Source organism: Siniperca chuatsi, linkage group LG17 (genome assembly GCF_020085105.1).
Source record: "Siniperca chuatsi isolate FFG_IHB_CAS linkage group LG17, ASM2008510v1, whole genome shotgun sequence".
Classification (NCBI taxonomy): Eukaryota; Metazoa; Chordata; class Actinopteri; order Centrarchiformes; family Sinipercidae; genus Siniperca; species Siniperca chuatsi.
The window spans coordinates 11884756-11911903 of NC_058058.1; the positions used below are offsets into that span (position 1 = coordinate 11884756).

The 27148-nt window shown below is 39.8% G+C and overlaps 1 long non-coding RNA gene across 1 annotated transcript; it reads right to left on the bottom strand.

Moving 5' to 3' along the window:
- Positions 1 to 23613: 23613 nt before the first annotated feature.
- Positions 23614 to 25254, bottom strand: LOC122864936. The gene is made up of 2 exons (XR_006375355.1): positions 24122 to 25254; positions 23614 to 23655 (listed from the first exon to the last, which is right to left on the bottom strand). It is a non-coding gene; the product is annotated as an uncharacterized LOC122864936 (long non-coding RNA).
- Positions 25255 to 27148: the final 1894 nt, after the last annotated feature.

Genomic DNA, 27148 nt, shown 5'->3' on the forward strand with positions numbered 1-27148 from the left:
TAAATGTCCATTAGCACTGGCAGAGTTACTTCTTGGTTCAACTTTCGTATTCTTCCCATGCATTCCTCCCTTAGATACACACACACACAGTATGTTTCCTGCCACCAATTTTTCATGTGCATTTTCAGTTTGCGCATAAAAAAACCCTGAGTGGAAACACCTGAAAAGTCGAAAAAAGTTTTAACACTTGGCAGAAGTGTAAGAGCTGTTGTATCGACAAAATGCGACTAAGTGCAACGGAAACAGATGAAGTGAATAAATCATGACTTACATGAAGCATGTAAGTTAAACATAACTTGTCACTCAAGAGACAAAAAATGGCTGCAGACAACAACATCAGATCTGTGTAGACTGAGAAGGAGACTGTAACGTTCCTCATATTAATACATGACATAGATTTTCTGGAAATCTGGTAAAAAATGTGTACTAAATTTGGATGGAAAGTTGGCAACAGACATTAGTTTATTCCCTGGAGACACACTAACCCTAACTTAAGTCAAGTCAAATGTATTTATATAACCCAGGTTTTGGCTGAAAGCTTTCAGGGTGTTGAAGTAAAAAGACACTGGCTTGACACAAGACATGACACAGAAGAGTGACAGGTAAGTAAGCAAAGATGAAGTGAGCATACAGGAATGATGCAGGAGATCAATAAGTAGGCCCTGTGAAAAACCTCCCCAAGTATTTCTGCCTTCACACTAGAATGTGTATAGATCAAATCATAGTCTTACATTTAGTGGTTTACCTTGTCTGGGACTGTTCAGTCCCCATAATTGATAGTGTGATTAGATTTAGATTAGATTAGAAGAGAGATGAGTGAACGAGAAACAGGTGTACACAAACTGACACCTGTGAGAAAAAATATAAAAGTGCTTCGACACACATGCATGCAGAAGGGCATGCATGAAAAAATACACGTGAGTAAAAAGAGAGAGAAATCCACACAGACAGTTCCCCGGTCAGGAGACATGAATGATGTAAGCATGTGAAATTACAGCTCAGGCTATCTGATCAGGGTGTCTATCCACACTCTCCTCTCCTCTCCTCTCTTTATTGTTGTGTTTATCCTCAAGCTAATCTTAGTCATGGCTTGCTTGTGAAGGAGAATCATCCAAGAATGGTACAGTGGCTTATTAAAGGAAAACCATTAGCCATCTGTTTGACTCCATGCTCCTTCTCTCTCTCTCTCTCTCTCTCTCTCTCTCTCTCTCTCTCTCTCTCTCTCTCTCTCTCTCTCTCTCAGTTCATTTCAGTTGAGTTCAACTGGGCTTTATTGGCATGGGAAAAAGATGTTAACATTGCCAAAGCATGTGTGAAATAAAAACATAAACAGAAAAAATGTGCTATCAGAATATATACAGATAAGTAAGATAAAATAGTAATAATAATAATAATAAGAAAAAATATTGACTTGCAGTTAAAAATACAAATACAAGTAGGTGAAAACTACATAAACATTGCAACATTTTTTTTATGAGTGCGTGTGTGTGTCTGTCCCTCAGGTTGTGACATGTTGATATATATTGGGCAGCAAGATCAGCCCTGTCTCCTTCTCCTAGGAGTATTTTTAATTTTTAGCTCTTTGAAATCTGAGATTACAGGGTTGAACTTGTTAAAGTAAACGTTCCTTATTTCAGTGAATGTTGTACATTGTAGGAGGAAGTACATCTCTGTCTCAACCGCACCTGTCGAACAGTGAACACATATTCTTCTTTTGGTGGCCATGATTTTTAGTGTCTTCCTTTTTCGATTGCCAGTTTGTGGTCACTGAGCCTGTACTTGGTGTCTGCTTTCTATCTCTGACAGTAGAGAGATAATCTGCCAATTCATAATCTCCTTTTAGGGCCAGATAACATTCTGATCTACTTTGGCTTTTAGTTTCTTCTTTCCAATGATCAAATAGGTTTTTTTACATTGCGTTATCTCCCTCTCTCTCTCTCTCTCTCTCTCTCTCTCACACACACACACACACACACACACACACACACACACACACACACACACACACAAAACACACAAAGCCACTCCAATTGGCCTATTGTTGCTCCCCTCTCAGAACTCAGAATACACATGATGCTACCATTAATGGAGTAGAAGAGAAGAGTAGAGAGGAGAAGAAGAGGAGAGAGGAGAACTGAAGAGAATACGAAGAGAGGGGAGAAGAGAAGAGGAGAAGAGAGGAGAAGAGAGGAGAAGAAGAGGAAAGAGAAGATGAGAGGAGAAGAAGAGGAGAGAGGAGAACAGAAGAGAAGACGAAGAGAGGGGAGAAGAGAAGAGAAGAAGAGGAGAAGAGAAGAGAGAAGAGGAGAGAGGAGAGAAGAAGAGAAGAAGAGGAGAGAGGAGAAAAGAGAAGAGGAGAGAGGAGTAATCCTCATTTGATGACTCAGTGTGTGATTAACTCTAGCATGTGTGTGTGTTGACTTGTGTGTGAGAGAGAGAGAGGGTTTCAGATCTGTATACTGTGTGTGTGTGTGTGTGTGTGTATTTATACAGTACAATCATGCATATTTATGCATGCAATTGTACATGAACGTATGTGTGTATGCATGTATGCAAATGTGCATGTGGTCATAAATGTGTAGGGGTTTACATGTGTGCATTCATGTTTCTTTATATGCATTCATGTATTGTAATTGTAGATGATGAATTTTGCTGTTCATCAATATCTATCTTCCACCAGGAAAAGGGAAAAAATAGAAAAGTTAGGAGTTTTATTTCTCAAGTTCCTCTATGTTTTATGTGTATTATTTTACTGTCTTTGTCTTATTTAATTGTATTTGGGGTATTTTATTCTATTTTCTTCCCTGTACTTTTATTTGATAGATTGTATTTAATTGTGGTGCTTGTTTGTTTGTTTTAATTTTGGAACATTGTTGTGAAAGTTGCTATATAAATAAAGTTAATAAAAAAAACCCAATATACTTTTGAGGCCAAAATTAAGAGATTGGACATCATTATTTTGAGATAGTGAGTCATAGTTTTGACTTACAACTTCATAATTCTATAATATTTCATAATAAATTATATTTTACTTAGTAAGAGTAAAATATAATTTATTTATTATTATAATAATTATATCCTGACTCGGGGTGCACGGTGGCAGGGCGGCTAAAGCTCCTGCCTCCCAATAAGGAGATCGTGGGTTCGTGGGATCGATTCCCGGACCAGACCAACATCACACAATCTCTCTGGGTGGAGTCTGCATGTCCTCCCCGTGTTACCGTGGGTTCTCTCCGGGTTCTCCGGCTTCCTCCCACCGTCCAAAGACATGCATGTGTAGGTTAATTGATAACTCTAAATTGCCCGTATTGAATGAATGTGAGAGTGAATGGTTGTCTGTCCTTGTCTGTGTCTGTGTTAGCCCTGCGACGAGTTGGCCACTGTCCAGGGTGTGCCCTGCCTAAGGCCCAAAGTCACTGGGATAGGCTCCAGTCACCCGCGACCCCTAACGGGACCAAGCGGTAGAAAATGGATGGATGGATATCCTGACTCAAGAAGGTATAAATTTGACGTGCTATCTGATAGTTATGACTTACCATATGTATTTTTATTTTTGTCATTCCTTGTTATTTTTTCCATAGTGTAAAAAGTGAACAGTGTTTCCTAAATGTATTTTTATGTACTTTGGCACTCATCATGCCAATGAAGCACCTTTTGAATTGAGAAAACTAAAGAGAGAAAGATGGAGAGAGTGAAAATAACAGAGTGAGGGGAGCGTGGATGAAAAGTGTGATCACATTTCCTATAAGATGGCACTGTAGGTGTTAAAGCATTTATTTTTACACTGTACAGTAGCAGCGAAATATTAGTCATTCGGTTTTACATTGTTGTTGCATCGTGCTGTGTCATGCCTCTGATTTGTCTCAAAACACAAAAAACAGCCTGAATCGTGCTATAACATGTTGAAGCCAATGCGGAAGAGCCTTAAACCTGCATCCTTTATAATGACCAGTAGGGGGCGACTCCACTGGTTACAAAAAGAAGTCAGATTGTACAGAAGTCCATGAGAAAATGACCCTGCTTCTGACTTGATTTATTACCTCTGTAATTGGTTTCCTAATGAGTTTATGGCTTCAATCGCTAGTTTCAAGTCTTCTTCAATACAGCATGATGTTCATTTTGTAAATTGTGGTCACATTTAGAGTAAAATACACAATATGCTTTAGGGCGGGGCTACCTTGTGAGTGAAGTCGCTACCACAGCGACCTGTCAATCAGGATAGAGGTGATGCGTATCCACTGCACTGTGTACATTTAACTAGCCGTGAACTTGTTTCTGGGTGCTGTCGTCTAAGAACTTGGACCCTTTCACAGTGTGTTTTCAGTTCATGAAGGTTAATTGTAATATTTTGGTCGCCTAAAAATGTGTTGTTCAGCGTTCGGTTGTACTAAAAGACTCTCTAAGGAGTAGGCTGTTCATTTTTTCCGGTAAGTACATTTTGTTTGAAGCCTGTTTTTTCTAGCCAGCTAGCCAAATTTAGCATCCCATTTAATATCACAGTTACCGTGAATTACGGATGCATCTTGCTAACCAAGCTAGCTAGCTCAACCCGCTCGTCCAAATATGGTCACTTCTGGCTCCAAAAAACCAAGATGGCGACGCCCAAAATGACAAACTCGAGGCTTCATAGCGGTAGTCCACAAACCAATGGGTGATGTCACAGTGGCTACGTCCACATCTTGTACACAGTCTATGTCTGCAACACAATAGATATATTACATAAGTACCACAGCATACTTCCAGTATGCTGGAAACTATACTGGAGTTAAACTGCAGGCAGTCAGTACACACAACCACAGATCAGTGCTGCATCTTTTCATATTTACAAGAAGTATATAAATACATCATAAATGGTTGATAACTCACTTTAATGTAGTTGTAATTGTAAAATGTAAGTTTTATCAATTTATTGCTTTTTGTCAACAATTTTGTAATTAGTGTTCATATATATTTACACATAATACACAAACCAATCCTCAGTGTGTTATAAAGCATTTATTGTACTGTTTATACACATAATATTCACAGGAATGTTTATAAATGTTTATAAATGTGTTTAAAACTCTTGAAGACATATGATTATACTATATATAATTACAACTATGTTATAGCATGTCATCAACCATTTATTAACTGTTTATACACCATTTATGTATTCTTCATAGGCAGCACTAAAGTTATTGACAAATACATCAATGAACACTGAATTATTGATTGTTTACATTCTGCTTGCAAATGCTGAATAAGGGAAATAAATAATCTGTAATGGTCACATTCCCTCACATTCCCATTGAGGGAAACGGCTGAATTTGAAAGGCAAATTTTGATCATTGAATTTAACTTAACTGCTTGCTTCCAGCTGTACAAAACCAGGCACAAGGGATTCTTATTCCCTGCATTTTAACTCTTCACTCTGTGCCATGTAAATTATTATTACATTTTTTCCACCAGTGAGAACGTCTTCAGTAACAGCAATGAGATCAACATGTTTGGAATCTGTAACACCTGCCAATTTAACCCCACCAGGCGTAAGTATGCCAGTCACATGATAAATGCAGTTTTATAGAGAGGGAATCGTAACCCCCATCTCTGTTCAAAGAGGATGTCAGATGTGGATGCCCTCCTTGATCTGTCTCTGGTTGTTCACTTTCTCCTGGTTGAAGAATTTAAACCCTTTTCCAGTCAAAGTTGTGATCTAATGTTCTCTTTTAGTTGGAGGAAATATCTCTATAATTTTGTACTTTGCGTAATTTATTTATAATTGGTCTCAATTTTGGAGCCTAGTTGTTAAATTGCACAATAGTGCCGTTTAAATTTTTATTGCATCTTTATTTGGTATTTGTTGCCTTATGTCAAACAGCAAGGGACATATAAGTAATTAAAAATTCAAAGGTTTTATATAAATATTTGCAGGAAGATGTAGGGTAGCATACTCATGAGGCTGTACTAAAAAGGATGCAACAAATAATCATAGATAAACAAGAGTTAAAAAAAGAATTAGAAAAAGAAATATTAAGGATAAAATGTAAAGATTTAAAAAATATAAATATATGTAATGTAAGTATTAAAATACTAACGTGTACATTGGCTCTGTGTGTAGGTCGGCTGTGCAATTTCTCAGTATATAAAAATGTAATATGTATGTAAATATGTAAATGTGCAGGGCAGTGCAAATATAGTAATCATACCTTTATCGACAAGTAATCCGAAAATAAACCTAAATACTCAAACAACAGACAACATCAGCCGAATCAGGAAACTGATGATGAATGTCAAATTAGTTTGTGTGCATAGTGTGTCAAATTAAGAGAATAAATAAAACAAATGTAATGTATATTTTAGGTGTATTTGAGAGATCTTTTTTTTATATTCTAGGTTTTCTTTAGCTAGTGCTGTGTAGCACTGTAGTGTTGATGGTCTTGATCGTTCTGGCTGCACACACACACACACTTTGTGGTGGTGTGTGTTCGGTGCAGAGCACAGGAGACTGTTGCTGGTAAAAAATGCACATCGTGCTCTGTTGCACAAGCTGCTGCCGCTGCTGCATGACAGACAAAGTGGGTCAGTACTCACACACACATCCACACACACACACGCACAGTCTAGGGACACTCACAGACTTGCATTCATATGTTCTCTCTTAATGTCTCGCTCTCTTTCTTTCTTTCACTCTTGTTCACAAACACATGTACACAATCAGCAACGCCTCAATGAGAGCGTTTTTCTTGCGTTTGGCAATATTTGCTCCAGCTGTTCCAGCACTTACGGTCTGTAGTGATGAAGACTATATAAGAGAGAGGGGCAGACCTAAGATAGTACTGCAAAGAAACAATAGTAAAGATAATGAGGAGAGGAGTCATAAGGAAAGGAAATGAAAGAAAAGAAAGGAAAGGATAGGTGAGGAGAGGAGAGGAAAGGATAAGAAAGGAGAGGAGGGGACAGAATATAATTATATATAGAATTATAGACTATAGAAGAGAGAATAAAGGGAAAGGAAATGTAGAGGAGAGGAATTGAAACAAAAGGAAAGGAAAAAGAAAAATAGAGAAGAGTAGAGAAAATGAAAGACAGGAGGATAAGAGAATAACAATAGAGGAAAAAACAAGAGAAGAACAAAATAGATTCTATTTCTGCAGTCTCCCCTGTGTTCAAAGTGTGTTCAAAGGCAAACACTGATTATTTGCCAAATGAGCCTCTTGATTAACTTGCCATTGTGTAACGAAAAGGGCTGATGGCAGTTTCAGTGCTGTGTGTCCAGTATTTAATTAGATCACAAAGATGCCTGCTAAAGCTTTAGCACCCTAAGAGTGTTTATTAGACCATAAAAACTAGTGTTGCGTCATCTCAGAAGAACCAAACACACACACACAAACATTGTTGCATGGTGATCAAAGTGTGTGCCACGAAAAGTCGCTGTATGTCTCTGAGGTCCAGGAGGAGAAAGCATAACAACTAAGAGACTAGCCTCCCTCCTGAAAGACAGAATTGGGCAATGTATAGGCAGGTGTGATGACACCACACACACACACACACACACACACACACACACACACACACACACACACACACACACACACACAGGCATGTGTAAATGAACACAAGAGACAAGAGATCAGCCAAACATGAACACACTTCATCCTGACACATTGCACATTACACCGTCACTCTCATATCGCTCTCTTGCTTTCTCACTCACTTTCTAACACACACACACACACACACACACACACACACACACACACACACACACACACACACCTGACACACAGAAAAACACACACATAGACACACAGTTGCACATGAGCAGCATGAAAGCCAAGAGTCCCTTGTCCTTCCAGACCGACCTGTCAGCAAACACCAAAACAATCTGGTTTCATATCAATCACAAAATGGATGCACACTGGTGTTTCCACACCTAGCAGTGGCCCTTGACACACACACACACACACACACACACACACACACACACACACACACACACACACACACACACACACACACACACACACACACACACTAGCATTTCCCCAATAAACATTTCTTGGCAGCATCATTTAGGTCTGAACTGTAAAACCCCACTAAAACCCACAATAATGAAACGCTGTGATTCCCTATTTAGAAAGGGAGAAAGTTTCCATTGAAAACAGCACTGATGAAACTCTTTGAAACTCTTTGATGTTTTATAACGCGGGTATTTAGTCGGTGTTATAAAACATCTATCCACAGAATCCAATACTAATGAAACTCCTCGGGCTGGGGGAAACTGTTCAGCTGCACACAGTAAGTCACAGACACAACTGTATAGTACATTTATTTATTATGGATTCAGTGTCAGAATTTTCTAAATGCAGGTCATGCATGTTCACTAAAATAATGGAGTGAGGGCTTTTTGGTCCTGCAGGAATGGTTCCATGAAATACAAAAATGCTTTGTGTGGTGTAGGTGGTGTCTTTATGTCCCCAAATGTAAAATATAATTTGTTTTTATGTCAAAATCCCACCTTTTTCTCTACTTCTAAAATGTCTTTTTTTTAATGTGTGCTGCATTGAGGTGATCTATTGAAAAAACCCCCACTTCCAATAAAGTATGATAACTATGATCATAGATTTTAGGGCGACAGCCAGCCCCTTCAAGCAGATTAAACCTAACTAAACAAATATTCGGATGTCAAATCAAGTCACTTTGTTCATGCGAAAAAGCAGTTCTGTCAGAGACACTTACATCAAGGAACTAACCATTTATGGCAAACAGAAAAAGCTCTGCACTTTGATGCAGCTCTCAAAAGAATTTGTGCAGCCATAAGGATTCTGCTGGGAGAATTAAACTAAACACATTGTCGTGCATCTTAGCTTATTGAATGAGCGACCAAACATTCACCGGGGAAAAGTGCACTGCATAACGTCAGCTAGATAGCTAATTAGCTGCTCAGCTGAAGCACATTAAACAGCATGTGAACGTACCTGCAAATGTCACTTCAGTCCAGTTAGATGCTGGTGTGGTCCTTACTCTTCAGTACCACTAACAACACCCTGTCTGGTCAAGGCTTGTGAGATACAACACAAGTTTGTTTACTTTGTCTCTCGTTCCCATGTCACAGCTCAGACTGCAGGCTGCTGTCAAGTTTTTCTTGTATTTTCTCAAAGAACTTTTTATCTTCTTTTTAATAATAAAAAACCATTAACAATAAAAGAAGCAGACATTGTTTTTGACTGCAAAAAAGGATGACTAAATGTGATTTCAGTTGGAAACACAAGGTTTTGAACACTTGCCCCACAATCCTACCAGCTCTGTGAATGGACATACAACAATCAACATGTGTCAACTTAATATCAACTTGTATTAACTCTTAAAACCTTTTCTCAGAAAGGTCTCCTCTGTAAGAAAAGTTGCTATAAATGCTGCTGTGTAAGAAATAAATTATCTACACATTGGCACAGCTGAAGAAGTAATATAACTGCAGTTACTGAAAATGCAGTCCTTGAGGTCTCTGGAACACGCTTTACTGTACACGACTTCACTCAGTTATATGTTTTCTTACCGTTTAGTACTAATTTTCTTGGACATGTTGTTTTGAGACTTATTCTGTGGTGGTAAAAAGTGTCACTGGTAAAGATTTCTCTCCAAACTTTTTACCAAACCTGATGACATTTTTTTGTATTTTCTCTCTTTCTTTTGATCTGTCTAAATCATTGTCCAGTAGGAGCCCCAGCAAGCAGTTAAAAAGCACCAAGATACAAGCAGCTTGTATGAGTCTGAGAGGGAAGGTTGACTTTATCAGTCTGCAGTTTAAAATGACATTTCCACCACTATTTCTTTTCTTCTTTATTCCCCTTCATGCCTGCAAAGATTTGTCGTCCTTCTTTTTTTCACCACCTCCTCAATCTCACATCCTTTCTTTGTATTTTTCTTTCCTTCATCACACACTTTCTCAGATTTCTTAGTCTCTGTCTGTCCTTCCTACTCTCCCTTTACATGTTCCTGTGCTACACCCTGCCTGTCTGTCTCTTTCACCCCCATCACCACTCCTCTGTCATCTGATCAGTGGAATTAATGGCTTTATTTCCATCGTATCGCTATGGTGATGAATCATGTCGTTAATCATCATATCGCCGGGGTAACGGATCATGTCATTAATCAGGATTTTTTTTTCTGGGCTACAGCAGCATGTTAAAGAAAGCAAACCACACGTTGGTGATTAGCAATTAACACAATCTCTCTCTCATACACACACACACACACACACACACATTTGTTCTTCTATACTTGTGAGGACTCTCATCGACATAATGCATTCCCCAGCCCCTTACCCTAACCTTAACCATCACAACTAAATGCCTAACCCCAACCCCTACCCTTACCTTAACCTAAACCTAAATCTAATTCTAACCTGATCCTTAAAACCAAGTCTGAACCCTCAAACAGCCCTTTGAAGGTCTGTCGAAAAGTGAGGACTCCTCACTTTCCAAAAATGTCCTCACCCCCAAGGTCTAAAACTTAAATTGGTCCTCACAAAGATGGATGTACAAGTACACACACACACACAGACACACAGACACACACCGGAGGCACCCCGCAGAGCTGGAGTATAGCCAGGCAGCAGAGTGACTTCATTGCTGTTGGTTTAATCAAACTGTCACTAGTAAGATCAGAGTGTACACACATGCATGCAAGTCCATGCCAGACACACACACACACACACACAGAGAGAGTGGGACTATCACTGAAAGGTCCAAGCAATGACTGAGAACTGAAAAAAAGCAGCAGTTAAAAGAAATTACCTTTCCTCCCATCTGGGTCTTTTAGGTCATTACTTTTACAGGTTATGACAACATTTTACATCTGAGCATGCAGTGACATTAAGTCCATTAAACAGTGGTGGAATGTAACTAAGCACTGTACTTCAGTACAGGTACTTATACTTCACTTGAGTATTTCCATTTTATGCAACTTTATACTTTTACTCCACTACATATCAGAGGATAATATTGTACTTTTTACTCCACTACATTTATCTGACAGTTTCTTAAAAAAAGGATCCAGGAAGGCTTGATGTTAAGTGGTGCAAACAACCATGGAAAAAAGCCAAGGCACTCTATCTTCATGTGAAAAAGTATTATAAATTTATTCTTTGAGCATTTAGGCAATCAAATAGACCAACGCGTATTATTCATCAGGGTCTGACAAACATATAATCAGTCTGAATTATAGGCCAGCCTGGGGGGGGGCTACCCAACACATAAGGCCTAGTACATAAGCTATAGAGGGTGCTAAAATAACAGCATGGGCCCTATACATGCCCTTGTGACCCTGCATGTTACAAGTAGACATGGCTTCATATTGAAGGGTAGTTTTTTTGCTTTGCAAATTCTGATGGACATAAACAGAAGTAAAAATTCTCTAAAAATGCTGTAAAATGTACAAATATTGGCAGCTGGGGCAACATTTTTACCTTTTGCGTGTTATATTGTTGAACTGTAAATTTTAAAAGCAGTGTGATTTTTAAAACAGAAAAACACTTAGGCCTGCATCAGGCTGGGAAGGTGCATCTCACAAGACTCATTTGACTCAGGAGAAGTGCCCACTAGACAATGCGATGGCTTATTTAGAATTCACATGTCAGCAGAGTGATTATGGAGCGTTGTTGCACTCCTGCTGTAAGAAGGTCGACACAGCCCTCTTTAATTGCCCCTGACTTCATCTGGGATGATCCAGTGATTATAAAACATGTTTGATGTTTTCATCAGTGGCCTTCTAATGTGAGGCGAACAAGCTGAAGTGTCACCCTGATCGATTTCAACGAAGAAATTAGGCTGGACACTGAGAGACAAATGATGTCTCTCGGGTGCTTGGATTTACAAGGTTTTCTCAGGTGAAATCACAAAAGAGAACCGACCTGAGGTTTCTGCAAACATTCAAGTTGATGGGTGTTTTCTCCTCTAAAAAACATGAGCCAGTTGACTGTCTCCCCCTTTTTTATTCTGGCTTTCTTTTCTGTTTCTCTCAACTTCATCCTGCTCTGTCTTCCTCTGCTTCATGTGTCTCACTTTCTCTGAACCACTCTGACCGTCTGTCTCTCATGCATGGGAAAAAGTGCTATCAGATCTAAATGCTGACTAAAATCAAAACAACAATCTGTCACACACACACGCACGCACACACACACACACACACACACACAGGCTTTCTTTCCCTCAATGATCTCAGATGAAATTCATCTGAGATCATTGCTTCATTAGTGAAGCTCTAGTTGTTCAGATTGATTTAATTATCAAATCATCTATGCAGTCTGTATGTGTGTGTGTCAGTGTGTGAGTATGTGTGTGTGTGTGTGAGACAGAGAGAGATTATGCAGTGATCTTGGCTGACATTGATCAGCCTAGTCTAATTGGGAGCATCTAGCCGTGTAATTGATTCTGCTACACTTCACAACTAGATGAGTTTAGCAACATCAACAACACTGATTCACGCTGATGAACAGCGCTACACTGAACCAAACTGAACCGAACCAAACCGAGCTGAACCGAGCTGAACTGAGCCCACTGACACTGACGCTTATCACGCCCCATGGACACTGCATGTTACATTAACGTGAAGTCTCCAAATCGGACTCACTGCATTACATTAACGCACATTTTTGCAAATCTTGGGTTATTATTTTCGCACATTGCACATATTCTTCCTACTGTCAACAACTGTACATTCTTAAGTCAATATTGAGCAACACTGTGTTTTTAGAGTGTACAGTACAGCTCGTTTTTTTAAAAAAACATACATACATATTTTTTTATTGTAAATTTCTATTTTATATTTCTTGACTTTTGCAGTACATGTTTTCTCTTTTCTGTTACTATGTTATATTGTGACCGTTATGCACTAAAATACCAAGGCAAATTCCTTATGTGTGAAAACCTAATTGGCAATGAACTGATTTCTTCTTCTTTGTCTTACTAACTACTAACTAAACTTCTGTAAACAATTAGATAATGGTGCTTTTTGTTTTTGTTTAGCTCTGCACCATCCCATGCTGGTATTTTATGTTAATAAATCGTGCACAGACCGGAAGTGGGTAATGCTGGTATATTAGCAGTCACGTGTCCAAATGTCACAGTCAAAGTTTGGGATATGCCTGGAGCTCTGGCCCTGTCCCTCATTTCAGTGTGAACGTTTGTGTATGCCTCACTCAACCATCACTGCACGGGAGTCCATGCAATAATCAATGTTAATATCCATATTATACCATGGCCAGAGGATGTGCATTATTTATATTATATTATAGATAACTGCATTGTCATATGGTAATATCATCATTCATTCAGTCATTGTTTCATGTTAATACACATAGATGGAAGGCTTTTCAGCTGTTACCAGGTTACAGCTTCTCCAACCTGTTGCAGTAGTAGAGGATTGTGTATATGTGAAAATGTGGTTTCAAATCTCAAGGATTTCTCTATAACATTAAATATTCAACATTCATTGAATAAGCAACAATCAAAGTTAATGTTCTGACAAAAACATGCTTGTTTCTTACTGTGTGGGTGTGGTTTAATTAGATTTGATTGACAGAGCCCTGGTAACTTAAGCAAACCTCCCAGCCACTGTCAGGAGATTTTTATTCAAATGTTTCTAAATCCTGATTCGTGCACGGAAGTACGTGACATCACTTTTCCCAGCCGAGCCCCACCTACTTCAAACCAGTGAGAAGAGCACAGAGAAAACAGCACAAACAGAAATCTCTCATGTGAGAGAACCACAACTGTTCTTTAGCATGTTCATGTAGGATCATACTGTGGTAAGAAGCTGTTTGAGGAAATGCATTTTCAGGGTCTTGAAGGTTGACAGATACAGTCCCAACAAAGAGGTTTTGATTTAAAGACCATATAGTCCCCAAAATGTGAAAAAATGATGTTAATTGCTGGCCAGAGGCTATGTACTGTATAAGCAGGACAATCCACTCAACCCCTGCAGTTATGGAAAAATAATACACTTTGCCAAGGCAAATACTGATGGTGAATACATCCACATTGTATGTTATTTTTCTGTTTATTGTGGATTATTTAGGGACGTAGGGACATTAGGTGCACATACTCACTGAGTCTGAAGCCCTGTACTGTATGTAGGTAGGAATGTAGGTTGTGTACATCTCGCACAGCTTTACTGACTGCACCCACGATGTAGTATAGCTGAGATGATCATGGTTTTACACACCCTACAGCCCAGCGAATATTCCTGATACAATATCTATTACAGTTTATGCATGTAACAGATTTCAAGTCACCTCGACTAACTGGGAGAGAAAGAATGAGTCAGCAAAAAGAAAACAAAATGACAGTCTGGTTATTAGGGAACTGCTAACTGAACTAATCTTTAGGATTTCAAGAAAACTCAAAAGTGGAATATGTCAAAAGTGCCAGTGTTTGCATCTTTGCACATTTGGAAGAAAATGCTAGAATTGCATCGTGGGGATGGGCAGGGATGACTGAAACTGCCTTTTCAAGAGGCTGCCATCTTTATGCACCTGGTCAATTTGAATGAAAAATTACCTGGACAGGAGCTAAGTACACTGTCAGGTCAGCACAACACCGGGAAAATGGTGTTTATGCGAGTGCCAACTTCAGTGTGTGTTTGTGTGTGTGTGTGTACTGAGGATTAGTCATGCTCTTCTGGCTCTGCAGCACTGCCTCCTTCCTGCCTCACACACACACACACACACACACACACACACACACACACACACACACACACACACACACACACACACACACACACACACCACACACACACCTGCATCCATCTGGCCAGTCCCCTCTGATAGCAGAGGTGTGAAACAGAGAAAATCAGTCGACTGAGGGTAGCAGAGAGGGAAAGAAAGACGAGCAAAGGGATGGAGGGGCAGAAGGAATTGGGAAGTAAGAGGGGATATTAAAGAGCGATGGAGAGGAGGACAAATGAACGGGGAGGAGGAAGTAAGGGTGAGAACGACAGCAAAAGTGGGGGAGAGAAAGAGTGGGAGAGTGATATTAAACACCAGGGAGCTAACTGAGCAAATTCACCTGCCCACTCTCTCTTTTTCAGTGTCTATCTCTCTCCCTTTTCCCCATTTTACCCCCCATCTTTCCTTTTCTCTTTCCCCCTCTCTCATCTGCTTCTTCTCTCGCCTCCTACTCCACTAATTAGCTCCAAATCCTCTTACATCTCTCGCTCCGCTCATCTTCCTCCTCTTCCTCATCGTCTCTCCCCACTCGCACCAAAAAAAATCAGGTTGACCTTAATGAACAGATGAAGAGAGGAGGAGAGCGATTGCATCGAGGGAGCCCAGGAAAGGCTGGATCAGCGCATTCTGGATCAGCGTTTGTTTACTCAGGACTCCCCCATGTGAAGCTGTCAGAGTGTCTTTTTGCCTTTTTTTTTTCTTCAGAGGCAAAACTATTAGGCATTTGGATCATTTGGATGTTTATAATCATTCTCTGCCTTATTTAGAGGAAGAGTGGGAGGGAAGTTGTTATTGTTTATGGTATTTCCTCAGTATTTGACAGCGTACAGTGACAGGAAAGATGAGAGAGGGCGGGGTGGAGATGACACACAGGAGCGATCACAAGAAAGACTTGAATCCACAACATATAAATAATGTGAATTAAACAGAACCAGCCTTGTGTGCCACTGAGACACCTAAATATGAAACATATTATTGCAGCAAAATGCCTAAAAACTTGCTTGTTGGAATTAACCTTTACAGAAAATGTTCACACACCTGTGCCCTAAATTGGAAGTCCCAGAGAAGATTAACAAATGTGCAAATCAGTGTGATAGAAAAATGGAAATTGGATATATATTTTTCAAACTGTGTAGTATGTATTTTCTGAAGTACAAATCAAGTATAACTTAAACCTGTATGAACTGATTTTTTGTGTCATTTTATGCCACTTATCTACACATCCAGCAGTTACTGAGCATTAATTTAAAGTGGTGTTTTTGGCCACCTGGTGAAAATAAGTCCAATATTTACTCTCTTTTAGCTTTGTTTTTGGTCTCCACCTACACCAATACTTGGCTCTTAAGCTGCTAAATGCTCCCCTGTGTTCACCAGCTAGTTGCTAGCTTTGTCTATCTACTGTTTGGTATTGGGCAGGTAGTGTACAGTTGGATTATCAGAACTTTTTTGCTGAAAACAGTTCATCATTACAAGTGACACCTTTCACATATAATTGTAATTATTGTAAGTATTGATTAGAGCACCTTTAAGGTGCTCTCAGAAATGGCAAATCTGCTGCTCTCACTTTTGCCTGTGATCTACCAGTTTTCCTCAGATCGGCCGACCTATGGTGTCACAACGCTTCAGGAAGCAATTTGTGACCAATAAGTAGAGCAATCACTAGCAGCTTTTCCAGCATTTTTTTTTGTAATGACCTAAAATATTATTCCTACAAACCTGTCAGTCTTGTTCAAATGTCCTCCACAACATGGCTCCCAGTGTGTTATGTATGTTTAATGACCTTTAAGAAATTCATATTGTGGTTGCTTAGTTAAAAATTTTAATCTGATGTTTCCTTCTGTTGGAGAGAACATTTTGCCAGATGCTATTTTAAAAACTGGCAATTAAGCTTTGGGTTCTTAACAAAAATGACATGCAAATATCTTTGGCACAAGACTTTACTAATTTGGCATTCAAATGACTTTAATGGCATGAAACTGGACACAGTGGAAATTCCACCTTAGAGCACTTTAACACAGACAAGAAACAGCTTCTAGTAAACGAAAGCATGCTGCATTTGTTAGTCAATTTTGTTTCCTAGAGCTGTTGTTTTTCTGCCTTCTGTGGACAGCAGCCTAAAAGTGATGTTTTGACATAACATGGAGACATCTCCAGCATAGTTACAATTATTTTAACGGTCAAAACATTTTCCCCTTTCTACTGAATCATCAGTAAACATCAGGTTTTTGTCCATCCTTCTGAATGAAAGAATAAAGACTTCTTTCTGGATTCAATTACAGGGAGAAATCTGTTGCAGAACCAGCAGATATCCCACTTTCTCCAACAACATTTTGCCTAAATAGACAAGAATACAGTACAGCAACAGCTTGCAATTTTTGTGGATCTGTTATCTCTGTAATATGTAAGAAACAACACTATATGACGGCGTTTTTGTATGGTAATTTGGGCAACCGGGGACGGCACATGGCATCGCCATCTCATTACTCTCACTTGTTTATTATTCCTTCCACTAACACATACACAAAACTCTGTGGCTTTTGGGGAAAAACACAAAATCAGTGACTGAAGTAGAAGTGGATGAGGAAGGTTGACAGAGAGAGTGGGCACACCAAAAGAGCAAATGACAAAATAAGTAATAAAAAAGTACTTCTATTAAAAAATTCTGCCTTTATTTCAGACTTTTTGGCTCAACCAGGAGTGGAGGTATTTAATTAAATAAATCTTTGTTTTCACTTCGTCATCATTCATGAGTTTTGGGAGACATCTGCACATTTGGTCAAAGCAGCGTTCAGGGGGTAGACAACAAAACTTAAAGGTCCAGTATGTAACATTTAGGAGGCACTATTGGCAGAAATGGAATATAATATTTATAAGTAAGTTTTCATTAGTGTATAATCACCTGAAAATAAGAATCGTTGTGTTTTCATTACCTTAGAATGAGCCGTTTTTATCTACAGTAAGAGTGGGTCCCCTTCCACGGAGGCCGCCGTGTTGAACCACCATGTTTCTACAGTAGCCCAGAACAGACAAACCAAACATTGGCTCTAGACTGGGCCTTTTGTTTTTCGCAAATTACGCAGCCACTGTAGTTTCTGCTACACACTTGGAAGGGGAGGGTGATGCGAGCAGTATTCAAGTGGTTGCAAACTGCAATTCCACCGCTAGATACCACTAAATCCTCCACACTGGACCTTTAATGGAAAAAGGCCTAAACTTTGAAGTAAATACATTGCCATTACAAAGACCTCCACAAAAGTGAATTATTTTAGGTTGAATGCCATCAACCACCAAAGGCTATACTTGGTAGATGCACATTGTCTGTTTGGCACACAGTATGTTGTCATAGAAATTATCTTTATATACTACAAATTTATTTTGCCAGTGATGTTTTGAGGGAAACATAATTGCTGCCTGGTTTGTGTTTAGTAGGAAAATTTTTCCAAGTGAACTAAGTACTACATTCTTTTACTGCATGAAAGTTGTAGGAAGGTGGTCGGGTTGGATGGTGCATTTACAAAGTGCAGGATTTTGTCACTAGAGACAGAGGTTCACATCCTGAATCCTGAGTGTGGTTAGGTTTAGGCAGCAAAAGCACTTTGGTTAGGGTCCTCTTTCACATTTCAAGTAAATGTGGACTTTTTCAACATTTAACAAAGACCACAATCTTTCCCTAACCAAGTGCTTTGAGTTCCTAAACATAACCATTAAAACATTAGTCACATTTTAGTTCCTATGAGCAGATACTGTAGGAAAACAAATGAAATACATTGTCAGTAAACATTTAACAGATATATTCAGTTTGAACATTTTGCTACTTGGCAAAAATGTTCATTAAAATCATCTCATTATGTTGATAGAAAACATAATTGGGGCACGTATTTGCTGTTGCGAATCAGTAAACATATTTTCCAAAAGAGAGGGGTTCTTGAGACTGTTCTGCATGACATATTTAGCAGTTTTTCCGATACGATGCATTGGGAACTTGGGCAACTTGTTGTCTCATGTTGATGAAACTTTGCAAGTCACAAATTAGCATTCAACCTAATATATCCAACCTTTGTAGCAGAGTTTTTACTTCAGTCCTTCTGCATGATATGTTTACCAAATTTTGTCTACCCCCAGTAGATAAAGTAGTATTTGGATTTTTGGCATTTTTTAAACTCTCGCTCACTCACTCCTCTGAGTCATTCTGTAGAGTGACAGCACTTCCTTTCTCTGTACATCCTCCTTCCTCAGTCAGTCTGCAGAGTGACCTCACTGAAGCCTGGCCAGTGAGATAAGCTCACACCTTTCTCTCCTGTCCAGCTCTCCTGCTCTCGTCCTCCTTCCCTCCTCCTTTTTACCTTTGGCGCACGATTTCTTGCTCTGTCTCTCTCTCCTCAGCATTTTGCATTTCATTTTTCTCTCTCTCTTCCCATCTCTGTCTTCCTTCTATTTTCTCAGATATTTTACCTTTTCAGTTCCCTTATCCTCTATTTGTCTTTTTACAAGCCTCTGTAACAAAGTTAACATATAGCAGATCACCAAAGCAAGATACACTGCCAGAAGCTGTTTGTCTTGCCAGTTGTATGTGTGTGCATGCATGTGTGTATGTTTGTGTGTCTGTCAGAGGGGGGATTTGTGCTGACTGGTAAGGGTAAAAGATTCATGAATCAACAAAGCCTGTCAGGGCCACACACACACACACATACATACACAAACACGTAAACACACGCACACACTTACTTATTTTGAGTCCAGGTGAGTCTGCAGATTTTGCTCTTGGGAAGAGGCAAATGGAGAGAGAGATTTAAAGAAAATGTAAGAAGGAGAAAATGTAAGAGAGTCATGAGAAAAAGACACAAACAGAAAAAGAGAGACCTGGGTAAAGAAAAGGGTAAAGAGAAGAGACACAGAGGAAAAGAAGACATGAAGCAGAAAGGTCTTTGAACCGCTTAATACATAAGGGATTTCTAGGCTGTGATGACACATCAGAGGAAATACACAGAGAAGAAGAGGGACGGAAGCATGGCAGCAGAAAAAGACTGACTCACCTTTCAAATCACGACTCTGTGATGTGCTTTCAACTGGTCAAATTTGGGAAATCCCCGGATAATTTGCCAGCAGGTCCTGGTAAACTGATACATGCGATCAACAGAGTCACTCAAGGTCAGAGCTGACATGAACCAAAGGACTTTCAGCAACCAACAGACAGCATCATATGTAGTGGGGGGGGGTTTCTTCCTAGCAAGTGCCCACACTAACACAAACATACCTATCTGATGTTCTAGTTTGAGAAAGCCTTTGACCATCTCACATTAAATGACTGACAGTGACAATTGTCACTCCTAACAACCCTACAGTTGGCTTTGGTGCCATGTTTGTTGATTTCTTTGGTGCCATGTTTGTTGATTTCTTCTACTGTGACTTTTCTTTTCTTTTCTTTCTTCACTCCTAACAACCCTACAGTTGGCTTTGGTGCCATGTTTGTTGATTTCTTCTACTGTGACTTTTCAAGAGCTGAAGATGAGGTCATAAAAAGACACAAAGTAAAAAGAATAAAATGCTTGTTTTCTAAATCATCTCTGAAACTCTTTTATACCCTGGGGACAGGTCGGTGGGGCCCAGAATCTTGTCTGGCATTTTAAGAGATAATACTCTCCAAAAATGATTCCAGTCTGGACTTAAAGAAGGAGGGAATTTCAAAATATAAGTTCATTGTTTTCTAAATTAGGAAAACGTGGAGGCCATGATTTTGCTTATGCCATGGCCATTTATCAAAGAAAACTAATCAAGACAACTGAAAATGGTCATCCAGTCTTTTGGCTGACGTAGTGCATACCTTTCAGTTTAACTATTAAGGTATGTTCACACTGAAAGCAAAGTGAAAAGTGTACACTTCAAACCCATACAGGGTCTATATATAGATGCAAACAAATACAAGAGACTCAGATTCCCTCTAGGCAGTTCAAACTGAGGCAAAAACGCTATGACTTTTCTTCATGAATGTACAAACAAAAAAGAAAAAGGAAGGAACCTGGAGGAACATACCAGTGCAAAGTTTATGCAAATTTATGAAAGTTTGGCAGAATAACCTGTGATTCAGTGGGTCCTTCCATCATTTCTCTTTCATCATATTCTCTCAAATATATTAAAGAGGAGGAAACAAGAGACAACTTATCAAGCATCAGTAACTCTGATATATCACAGCATTCATTACTGTTTCCCACTTAAGATGTGTGTGCTGCATTTTGAATGAGTAAATATGAGTCTTCTAAACCACGTGTCCCCTGTGATTATCAGTGGCTATGGTGATGAACATGCAACAATGGCACTGGGTACGTGGTGGTTGCAAACGCCACCCCGCTCAGATGGGGGGGGGAGTGGAGGCATGTAACAGTGAGTGGCAGCATGACATGAATGCTTTGTCCACAGTAGAAGAAGCGCAGTATATTTTCCCATCAGCCTTTATTTTGTCTTCTCATTTTCAATTCGCCAACTTCTCCACATAAAAGCTTTTCTTGCAGTATTTTGCCTTTTTATTCAAATTTCTAGCGTTTGCACTCAGACTTTTTAACGTGCAAATGTGAATAAAAACAGGTGGATGGATGTATACCTCATGTCTGTGTGTCAGTTCTAACAGAAAGGTGCAAGTCAATCAAGTCTTTTTTGTGACTTTTGTATAACATTTTTATACCTGTACATACCAGCGCACCAGTTGCATGTTGTGGTGTGTGTCCGGCTCTGTGTGTAAAGGGAGTTGTATGTCCCTTGTACACTTACTTGCATGCATGTACATGTACCTTGTGTGTCCAATCCTGTGTCTGTGTGTTTCTGTGTGTACTTGAGATGCACATCCAGCCCTCTGCCGGTTCACACGACAGCAGTAGAGAAGCTCAGCGTAGCGTGAGAGAGCAAAGCATTATTTTATCTAAATACATTCAACTCCCTCTCTGTCTCTCCGCTCCTACAGAATCAATAGTCATTACACTCAGACTAAATTGATCTCTCAGTGCTGTTTGCTGATTCCCTGGACTAAACTAACACCAAACGAATCCTGGGCCCTCTGTATTGGTCGATGGTATCAGGTGAACGAATGTCGAACGTGAGGCGGCCAGCAGGGGAAGTCAGATAGGGGCGGAGATCACATGTAATAGGATCTGCTCCCTTTCAGGACACTGCATCAGTTCACTGTGATCTTTATGTGTTCACTTGGTAAACCAGCATGTTGGAAGCAGCCAACAGGTGGGACTAAATGGCTGCTGATTCACTCAGTGTTATGTGGTGGTGATAGAGGGGTGAGTGGTGGGTCAGAGAGGAAAAGCTGAGATACAGATGAAAGGGAATGACGGAGAGGAGGTGTGAGTGAGTGGGAGAGTGAAGATGTATAATTGAGAAAACACATCAAAAGAAATCATGGCGTTTGAAAATCATCATAATATTTTCAAAAGTTTAAATATAAAGTAGATTATTGCTAATGCACAGAAACCTTGCTTGAATGTGAGTCTGTCTCCTTTGTTTATTCTGAAGCAATAAACTTGTAAAGCATTATTATTAAAAAATCACTGTTATAGCAAATGTCTGCCTTTTTCACATTCACTTTTGGTAATAAAACTATATTTGACACCCTCTTTTCTCTACCATATATAAAGTCAAATAGAACAAATACTGTCTCTAATCTCATACAAATTGCCCTGTCATAATAGTCTAACCTGTAATATTTCTCTCCCATAGACTTTCACAAAATTGATTCTCAAAAATACGGAACAAAGTGCGTCCCGTATCCGTTCATTCTGTATTTTAAGGGACGGTTGGCAACCCTAAGTATGAAGCTGGAGTCATGGTTAGCTTAGCTTAGCATAAAGACTGGAAGCAGGGGGAAACAGCTAGCCTGGGTCTGTACAAAGTGAAAAAAAAAACATTCCTAACAGTACTTTTAAAGCTCCATAATAATAAAAAAAAAATTTATTTAATTTGTTTAGGAACTCCAGGAAGTCACAGCGCTTGACGGTTGTTCGCCAAGAAATAGTTACAGCATAACTCCTCTTAACTCTCAAACATTTCTCTTTGTTTGCTTGCTAAGCAGTTCCAGCTTCATACTTAATGCTGCATTCATATCATATTGCTTGGAGCGTGCAAAACCATTCACGTATATATTTGGAATTTCTGACAGTGACTATATCTTGTACTCCGCGAAAAGAGCTACATAAGTGTCAAAAAAGCGTTGACAACATGGCTGCAAAACCACTATTCCTGGCAGTGATATCTACATTAAATCTAATATTAACACTAATACAATGGATTCAGCAAAGTTGATTTAAAAGGAGCTATGCACATTTTGTTTGTGTCTGGTGTCACTTGTTAACAAACTGCTCCAAATATGTAACACTGCTAAAGTAGCTACTTTTAGATACTGATGTTTCCAATGTAGCCTACAAGGCTAGCATGAACACTCCTACTTGGAATGACTGGGAGACTGGAATGGGATTTTCCTATTCTACCAATTCTAGCATCATTGGGTGAATGCAGTATAATGTCGTGTTCAGACAGACAACAGCACTGCATGAAAAAAACAGCCTCTTTTTCACTTAAATGGGACTGCTACGTAGACTCAGCAGGGGTCCAAGCGCAGAGGGAGGGCTGTGGCAAAAAAAAAAAATGCAGGGTCATCTGGCAAGGCATTGCATTGGCCAATTAAAAACATGCAAGCGCACATTCCTGGTAGATTACTCTTTGATGTGAACGCTATTTTTCTACTGTTTACCTCGCAATCATCACGACAAAAGATAGAATAATTGCCACTGTGATAAAACCATGTGTCATAGTATTATAAAGTAGATATATATTAGTTATATATATATATATATATATAGTAGTTCATAGTAGCATTCCCGGCTGAACAGATGCATCTTACTCTCAGGAACTGATGTTTATAAAGAATTTAATTTCCAAAAACACCGTAAGAGCTGAATAAAAACAACAAACAAGCATTAGACATCTGCCTGCAAATAGTATACAAATATCCATAAATATATAAACGAATACACATTTGCAATTAATTGGCTTAAATCATAAATAATGTGTAAATAAATCACATTTTAGCAAACTGGCTAATGCAATAACCTATATGAATTGTTTTAATTACAACAATCTCCTTTTAGAGTGCGATGTTAACTACGTTACATGAAACACCCGAGTTAACAATCAATTAATTTTGGTAAAACGGACAATCTCAATTTAGAGAGAAAAACGTAAATTAATTATATAAAATTACCAAATGAAGTGCTGATTTACTGTAAACAATCTATCTGGAGTGCAAATCAAGAGAAACACTGACGAGGCAATAACAACATTAGCTAAAGAATGATATAGCTAAACCAAACACTTCAAAGTCCTTCAAAGTTTACCACACAACATAAAACTAAACGGTACCTTGTGCCCTTCAGCCAGGAGCTAAGATGTAGAAAGAAACCTTTTTAAAACAAACATTTGTACAGTGAGTACCCAAGGGTTTATCCTTTCTCTCTTAACGTTAAATCAGAATGGCGCTTCACGTAAAAAGAGCGCCAATGTACACAAAGAGTGCTGCTGCACTTCCTTTTCCAGACTTCAAAATAAAAGCATGTGAGGTAAAAAATGTACACTTAATAAAACAAATAAAAATACAATGTCCACATTAAGTATGCAGCAAGAATTATTAGTCAACCAAAAACAAACAAAGTAACATTTGGTTCAAGTTCAATAATAAAGTCCTTTCTTGTGAAAGCCTTTCTCAGGAGTTCCATGGCAACACTGCCCTCTATGGTTGGAGGTAAAGATGACGACCTACTTCAGTGATTGGGGATTCAATGGTCATTTACACTCCCACCAAATCATGAGGGATTTGTATGACGTTAAGAAATATAAATTACAAATGATTTTTAAATTTTTAAAAAAATGACCTTTAACTCAGAAACGGACGAAAAGTGCCCATACTATGTTGAATGAATGCTAGAATTTAAGTAATATAATGAAAAGGATACACTTGGTTGCTACTGGAAGCAGTTAGACGGTCTCTAGCAACAGTATCAGCTTCTGGACTGGGCGTTCAATGACAGACAGCTTGTTGAGACGACGACCATCCTTCTCCAGATTCCGGTCACCAAGGCATACTTTGACTCTTCTTACAAGCCCGTCTTTATCTGTAGTAGTCTCTGTAACTCTGGCCAGCCGCCACTCATTTCTAGGCAGATCATCAGCCTTTTCCATCACAATATCTCCTACTCGCAGGTTTCTCTTTGCTCTGTGCCAGCGCTGCCTGGTGGCAATGTTGGAAAGATACTCCCTACGCCAGCGACTCCAAAACTGCTCTGCGAGGTACTGAACATGACGCCACCTTTTTCTTGCATAGATGTCTTCTCTGATGAATCTGCCTGGTGGTGGTAATGCTGGAACAGACTTCATAGTAAGCAGGTTATTAGGGGTGAGAGGTGCAAGGCTGTTGGGGTCGTTTAGGTTGTCAACCGTTAGTGGTCTACTGTTTACGATCGCCATAGCTTCGTAAAAGAATGTCCGCAGTGATGCATCGTCCCAGTTTGTCAGAAGAGAGTGAGAGAGTTGAGCGAAGAACATTTCTCACTGTTCTGATTTGTCTCTCCCATACCCCACCTGCATGACTTGAATGGGGCGCATTTAGGACAATGTCACACTGCTTCTCAGCTAAGAACACTGTCAGACGATCAGCGCCAATCTCCTTGAGGGCATTTTTCAGCTCATTCTTGGCTCCTACAAAGTTGGTGCCTTGGTCACATTTGATTTGGCGCACTGCTCCCGTAATGCAACGAAACAGCGCAGGCCATTGATGAAAGCATCTGTAGACATGTCATTTAGCATTTCGATATGAATAGCTCTGGAGCTGAAACATGTGAAGAGGAGGCCGTACCTTTTATGTTCTTTCCGACCCTGTTTAGTGACAAAGGGACCAAAGCAGTCCATACCACAGTATGTGAAGGGTGGAGATGGATTTGTACGCTCTGAAGGGAGGTCGGCCATTCTTTGTTCTTCGGTGGGTCTCCTGAGCTTCCGACATGTCACACAGTGATGTACATGGGATGCTACTGCTCTGCTCATTCCTGGAATCCAGTAGCCTTGTGATCTGATCTCATTAATAGTAAGGCCCTTACCTTGGTGCTTGACATTCTCATGACATTGAGAGATGATCATCTTTGTTATATGGTGATCTTTAGGAATGATCACCGGGTGTTTGACTGAGTTGGGTAGGGTGCATCGCAAAGCCTTCCTCCCACCTTGAGTAGTCCGTCTTGATCTAGGAAGGCATCAAGATGATACAGCTTGCTGCTAGGTGACAGCTGGGCCCCCTTGCTCAATAACTTGATATCCCTTGTATAGGTGTTTCTTTGTAGGTCTTTAATGATGATGCGTTTAGCATCTTCTCGCTCAGCTACCGTACTGTGACCGATGGACTTATCCCCTTTGGCTCGGCGAACAAGGCGAGCCAGAGCTTGGACAGCTCCAGACCATGAAGACAGCTTTGACAAGCGGTCTGAGAGGGTGACTTCTGTTGTTTCTGCACTCAGTGTCTGAGCCTGTTTCACTTCAGGATCTCCAGTCATTAGTGCTGTGTCAATATCTGCCACAGGAGGTATATCCTTCTTCCATAAGAATCTTGGCCCTGTCAACCAATTGGATGTAAGAATCTCACCAGCGTTTAAACCCCTTGAAGCATGGTCAGCAGGGTTCTCATTAGTGTGAACATATCTCCACTGTTGAGGAGTAGAGCTGAGATGTATCTTCTGCACTCTGTTTGCCACAAATGTGTGAAAGCGGCGTGCTTCGTTGTTAATGTACCCCAAAACTACTTGGGAGTCGGTCCAGAAGTGCTCTTCTAGGTCTGCATATTCCAGCTCCTGTTTAAGCATATTGCTCATGGCAACTGAGATGACAGCAGCGGTCAGTTCGAGCCTGGGAATAGTCTGGACCTTAATGGGAGCAACTCTGGATTTACCTATGACCAGGGCACAATGGATGTTACCTTCTTCATTTGTGACTCGTAAATAGGAACACTGGCCATATCCGCTGTTGCTCGCATCAGATCAGAGAAGTGATGAAGTTCTCTTTTTATGACCTTTCCAAAGTTTGCAGGTACATAACAGCGGGGTATATTGATCCTTTCCAAGTTCATAAGATCAGCCTTCCAAAGCTCCCACCTTGGCTGCAATTCTTTAGGAAGAGGGTCGTCCCAGCCTGTTCCGTTTCTGCACATTTCCTGAAGCACTAATTTTCCACTGAGCACAAAAGGAGCAATAAAGCCCAGCGGATCATACAGTGATGCAACTGTGGATAGTATGCCACGGCGTGTTGCTGGCTGGTCTTTGAGGTCAACAGAGAATCTGAGTCTGTCAGAATCAATGTGCCAATGGATCCCTAAAGCTCTCTCTAAAGGGGTGTCATCGGGTTGAG